The following is a 6,378-nucleotide window of genomic DNA, read 5'->3' on the forward strand; positions in this document are numbered from 1 at the left end:
CCGTCGTCGACCACTTTTCTTTGAGGTTGATGATCAAGTATTCCTTAAAGTGTCACCTATGAAAGGGGTGAAACGGTTTGGCGTTAAAGGGAAGTTGAGCCCTAAATATATTGGACCTTTTCGGGTGATTGAAAAGATTGGTCCTGCTGCTTACCGTTTAGAATTGCCCCCAAATCTGAGCAAGGTTCACAATGTCTTCCATGTTTCTCAGTTGAGAAAGTACATTAGTGACCCTAGCCATGTCATCCAAGAAGAGATTCTTGAATTGGAGCCTAACTTGGTGGTTGAAGAAAGGCCAATTCGGATTCTTGAAAAAGCCAACAAGCAACTTAGGAGCAAAGTTGTACCTTTAGTCCGTGTTCTTTGGCGTTGTGGAAATGTCGAAGAAGAGACTTGGGAAACTGAAGCTTCTATGTTAGCTAAATATCCTGAACTATTCTCGTAAGGTATTCCTTTTCTTACTCTTTTTCCGAGTTACTAAGCCGTATTTAATCATAATTAGTAAAGATATTATTCTTACTATAGAACTCTAAACTAAAATTTTGAAAATGCTTTTATGATTTTCAATGGTTTTATCATTAATGAGTGTTTAATCTCGTTGTTGGTGACGTCCCAATAATGGGTTTTCTCATTTATTGGTGTAGAAATATTTTTATATCTTGATATGAATGTGGATGTTCTTGTCTGATCAACGAGAGTATCACCGTTTCATTGAAAAGATACTTGTATTTTCTTATAACTATATTATTAAGATGTTGTATACTATGATTTCTCCTTCTGAGTTTCGAGGACGAAACTTTTTAAAAGGAGGGGTGATTGTAACGCCCCGTAATTTCGGACCGTTAATATATTTCGAAAATAATTTAGTAATCAAATAAAATTTGATATTAATGTATTTAAAGTAAAAATAATTCAAAGAAATATAATTTTATTATATTTTGAAGAAAAGTATTTATTTTGATAGTTTTGAAATGTTTAAAAATAGTTTAAACCGTGTAAAAACTTTTTATTTCGAAATAAGAGCATTTCGGGGAAAAATGATAATTCTATTGAAAATCGGGCAAACGATTTTGGCAATGGGTCGTATGGGTATTCAATTTTCTTGTAATCTCGTGTTTAAGAACTTTGGTCTTGTCGGAATTTGCGTTTGACGAGCGGTTCTAATTATTATCGAAACGAGCCGAAACCGACTCGTAAAATCCCGATTTAAACCCGTCTCCCTCCTTTCCTTTCTTCCTTTCCCGCGGACACCTCTCCCCCTTCCCCTTTCTTTTCTGATTTTTCTTTTCCTCTACACTTTCCTTGATGTTCTAACATACCAAACACAAACAAACACCATTTTTAATCAAAATCCAAGCTATTTTCACCATAACTTTCTCGTTTCTTGACGGATTTTCACATAATTTATATTTCCGGAATCCTCTCGTCGAGATCTACAACCTAGTATGTTTTAATTTCAGTTTTCTTGAAGTTGTTTTAAGACGAATTTTGGCAAATTTCGGTATTTATACTTATTGTGTTTTTATTGTTTATTTAGGTGAAGAATTGGAAGACGAGTTTGGGGACTCGTATATTGTCGAAGATAGCGGATAGTTGCTTGTTAGGGTTTGGTTTTTAAGGTGCTAATTGCTCATTTTCTAGCTTAAGGTAACATATTTCGAGTTACTCGACGAATAATCGTCACATTCTTTGCTTTTTGTATGTTTTTGTGATTTTTGTTTAAGTAATTAATTTTCACATGATGAAATGGTTGCATGCATGTCTTTTGGTAGCTTAAATTCTCATAATAGTATAGAAATAGAATGGGAACGATTAAGTATTGCTTAAAACTGAGTTTAAATGAACAAAAACGGAAAAAAAAAAAAAAAAAAAAAAAAAAAGAGGAGTAGGGGTGGCGTAAAGAAATTTCACACGGCAGCCCACGGCTGGCCCGGGTTGGTCCGTTGCTTGATTCGCGGTTTTCCATGCAATATTTGTCATTTCGGGTTTATTAATGTCATAGTTAGTATGAGTTACATATGAGTACACTTTTGAATTAAATCATATTAGTAGTAAAAATTATGTTAAAGGTAAAAATTATGTTTATAATGGTAGTTGCACATGTTAGTATAGGTTAGAAAATGAAATTGTAAAGATTAGGCTCAGAATGAATTATATAGCGATAATTGTAATGTTGGATGATTATGCCGAAAACTGAGCCTTGGTCCCTTTGATCGATTCGATGTCATCAATTGTGTGATTGGTCACCGCAATTTAACCCGTGCACTGCCGCACTACTGGGGTTCGGGTAAAAAATTCGGTTGGATGAAATTTTGAATGAATTAGATAATTGGCCTTTTTCTTGTTTTAGGCCATTTATTATATTTTTATTTCACATATGTAGTTAGTTGGTTTAAGTAGTTTTATATTGTAGAAACGGCCCTAGATTCCCCTGAAGCCTTTAATATTGTTAATATTGCTAGAAATGGTATTGGTATTAAATACTTTCTTGCAGGTTGTTGTGTTTGTCATAGATAGGTCTTTATAGTCTCTGACGAGTATATGTTCACTGCTTAATAGCCTTTGTGTTCCTGACTAGTGGATTTATATCCAAGTTGGGGCATGACCTCGTTACTTATTTTGATAGTAAGTGGTCAGCTTAAGTACTAGCCAACCCTTTGGTGGACTCCTTAGGGTACTCACTTTGTTTTAGAAAAATTGTGGGTCTTGGGTGCGGTGGTGTGTATCCGCATGTCTAGGTCTCAAGGCAGATTTTAGGCTAGGGTTGTGTTGTGTCTTGGCCATGTTTTATTAATATTAACCGCTGAGCCAAGATACCGGTTCGATTACCTTCCCTACCTCGTGGTATAGACTCGAGTTACAGAGTGACTATTGACCGTACTAAGAACTTATGCCTGACTTTGATATATTGCCCTTTCTTGTATGGTGATTTTATGAATTGTAATAGGTGAGATGTAAGCCGGTTACAATTGATAAAGTTTGGATTACTGTTTGTTATATGTTTCACATGATAGTTTATTTTGGTCAGTTAGGGGGTCATAGGTTAGAATACTTGATAATTGAATTGTTTATCATGTTGATTACATGTTTCATTACATGTTACATTAAATATGACGTTTCGTGGCTGGGAGGACTCGAAGTTACTCCCCACTGAATTGTGGCTTTCGTGTTTGTATAAAATGCGATTGACAGGTTGAAGATTTAGATGGGTACACAGACGAGCTAGTGAGCAAAAGGAACCTTGGACCTAGTTTGGCTTTATTTTTGTAGTAAACCTTTTAACTTTTGGTTTTGTATATATTTTGAAGGGACATATGTCTCCCTCTTCTATTTTGGGTTGTATCATTATATATTCTCTTATCTTTAGCGGTGTTAAGTAAATTAGATTGTTAGCAATTGCAGGTTATGGCACTCTCCTTTCGGAAATGTTTGTGAATGGTTTAGGAAAATTTTTGAAATTACAGGTTTTATCTAGTTGAACCAATTACAAACATATCCTGTCAGTTTTTCCGTAGAATTTACTCGTTTACTTAACGCTAAATTTAAGGGTGTCACAATTTTACTCGATCGAGTGGTTTTAAACCACTCGATCGAACACTGTGCTGATCCATCTACTCGATCGAGTAGATTTCTACTCGATCGAGAACTCCCATTTATTGCTTTACTCGATCGACCAGAAGAAGTACTCGATCGACCATATTTTCACTCGATCGAGTACAAAAAGTACTCGATCGAGCTCTTTTCTCGCGTAAGCTCTTGAATTTCGTCATTTCTTCCTTTGGAATGCGTAAAACTTCCCCAAACCTGCATAAAAACACGTGCAAAAATATCCCAACATACCAAATACGCATAAGAACAGTCTATAGTCTTAAATCTACACTAAAAATAGTTTATAAACTAATTGTCCTAATTAAAAGCATTAAAACAAATTCAACGGAAAATTCAAAAATTATCTATTACAAGGTGTTACACGGGGCATTTCCCCGCTCAATTCCCAAAGCAATTCAGTAGCCTCTTGGTGGGCTCCTGACTGGAGGACGTCACCTCAGCAACATTGACTGTCCTCTTCAACTTCCATGAGCATGAATTATCATTTGAAACGGTAGGAGGGCAATAGTTCACATCAACATAGGCTCGAACTTTCCTCATCCTTGCTCCTCTATCACCATCTTTGGCATCCTCACTTCCAGTTTGATTGACAGTAGTTACACCATGTCCCTTGACAGCTCCTTCATTACTTTCATCTGTACCTGCAACAAGGAAAACAGACGAACTTTCCTCCTTTTTGCTCTCAGTCTGAGGCGGAGGGTTAACAATAGCAGCACAATACTCCAAATTTTCATCTGGAGTGTCAATAGAAGAGAGAGCATTGCAAGACTGAGCCTGCATGGGAGCCCTCCGGAACTTAGACTGGTGAAAAATCAGCTCCTCGTCCCCTACCTAAAAGGTCATTGTCTTCCCCCCGACGTCTATTACTGCACGGGCAGTAGACAAAAATGGTCTCCCTAAAATGATAGGGGTGTGTGCATCTTCGGGGATGTCTAAGACAACGAAATCGACGGGAATAAAGAACCTCCCGATCTGAACAGGTACGTCTTCTACTATACCTAGTGGCCGTGATATACTACGGTCGGCCATCTGGACTGTCATGTTAGTGCAACTCAGCTTTGTCAAACCAAGTCTCTTAGCCAGAGACAACGGTAAGACACTCACGTTAGCGCCTAAATCGCATAGCGCGTTATCAATCAAATAGGTACCGATATGACACGGAATTGAAAAACTACCCGGGTCTGACTGCTTAAGAGGTAACTTATTTTGAAATAGGGCTGACCCCACCTCAGTCAAAGCTACGGTCTTACTATCACTAATATTCCTCTTACGCGATAAAATTTCTTTCATAAACTTGAGATAAGAGGGTACCTTTGTCAGCAACTCGGTGAATGGCACAGTAACTTCCAAACTTTTCAGAAGTTCGACAAATTTGTCGAATTGTTGATTGGCCTTAGTATTCTGCAGACGCCTCGGGAAGGGAACCGTGATAGGTATCTCGAGTCCCTTGTTTCTCTCTTCCAATGTATCTTCCGGTGCAAGCTCTGTATCCTTTGGACGCTTCTTACCTCTCGAACGAGGTCTTTCCGGTGATTTATCGCTTAAACGAGCACTAGCAGGCTCTCGAATAAGCTTCCCGTCATCAAAACTACTCGATCGATCAAAATACCCATTCGATCGAGTAGAATCTTCATCAATATCACTCGATCGAGTGAAATTTTCACTCGATCGAGCAACTCCATTTTGCTCTTCACTCGATCGAGTAGAAAAACTACTCGATCGACCAGTCTGCTTTTCCTGTTCACTCAATCGAGTGGAATTTTCACTCGATCGACCACTTTCTTCACCAAATCTGCTCGATCGACCACCAGAAACCAGTCGATCGAGCACTTGCTTTGCCGTGAGCTCATTTTCTTCGCCAGAACACTGTTCACCATCAGTTACAGATCTCCTCGGGTCTGATTTTTGCATTTCCGGTCCCTCATAAGAACGACCGCTTCTCAGGTTTATCAAGTTTACCGTCTCGTGTGGATTCTTCTCGTTTTGAGTCGGTAATTGACCCTGCTTTCTTGAAGATTGATTAGTGGCTAATTGCGCAACTTGAGTTTCAAGTGCCTTAATGGACGCATCTTTCTGTTGATCACTCAGCTGCCACTGCTTCGTAAAAGCTTGCAACATAGACTTAAGCTCACCAATTTCACTCACCCCACCGGATGATGATGCACCATGGTTAGGAGGAGTAAAGGAAGAGGCTTCTGAAAGCCTTGTTGATTCTTATGTGGAGGAACATAAGGCTGCTGCTGGTGCAGAGGAGGTGTAGGATTGGGTACATTCTGACTAGTCCACCTCAAATTGGGATGGACTGCCCCTTGATTGTTGTAATAGGAACCCCCTCCTTGCCTATATTGCTGAAAAGCAAGGACTTGTTCCTTCTCCACAAGACAGCCGACAGCAGTGTGGCCATTATTACTCCCACATCTCTCAGTGGTAACGGTCTCTCCTCTAGTAAGAACATGGACCGTCTGAGGCTCCCCAGCAGCTTGTAACTCCAACTTGTCAAATCTAGCATTCATGGTCTCCAGCTGAGCCAAAACCTGCTTATCAACTGTATGAACTGTTCTAATCCCATCCCTCGGGTTTCCATACTCAGCACTGTGATTCGCCATCTCTTCAATAAGGGACCATCCCTTATCATCATCGGTGTTCTCCTGGAATCTCCCACTAGATGTCGCATCAAGTATGGCTCTTTGGTCGTCATACAGCCCATTGTAGAACTGATTAGCTAGAAACCATGGGTCAAAACCATGGTGAGGAATAGACCTCACCAAC

The 6,378-nt window shown here is 39.2% G+C and overlaps 1 long non-coding RNA gene across 1 annotated transcript; it reads left to right on the top strand.

The window, feature by feature from the left end:
* Positions 1-1,268: 1,268 nt before the first annotated feature.
* LOC141621181 (uncharacterized) lies at positions 1,269-3,448 on the top strand. The gene is made up of 3 exons (XR_012532133.1): positions 1,269-1,443; positions 1,538-1,647; positions 3,193-3,448. It is a non-coding gene; the product is annotated as an uncharacterized LOC141621181 (long non-coding RNA).
* The last annotated feature ends 2,930 nt before the right edge of the window (positions 3,449-6,378 follow it).

Source organism: Silene latifolia, chromosome X, assembly GCF_048544455.1.
Source record: "Silene latifolia isolate original U9 population chromosome X, ASM4854445v1, whole genome shotgun sequence".
NCBI lineage: Eukaryota > Viridiplantae > Streptophyta > Magnoliopsida > Caryophyllales > Caryophyllaceae > Silene > Silene latifolia.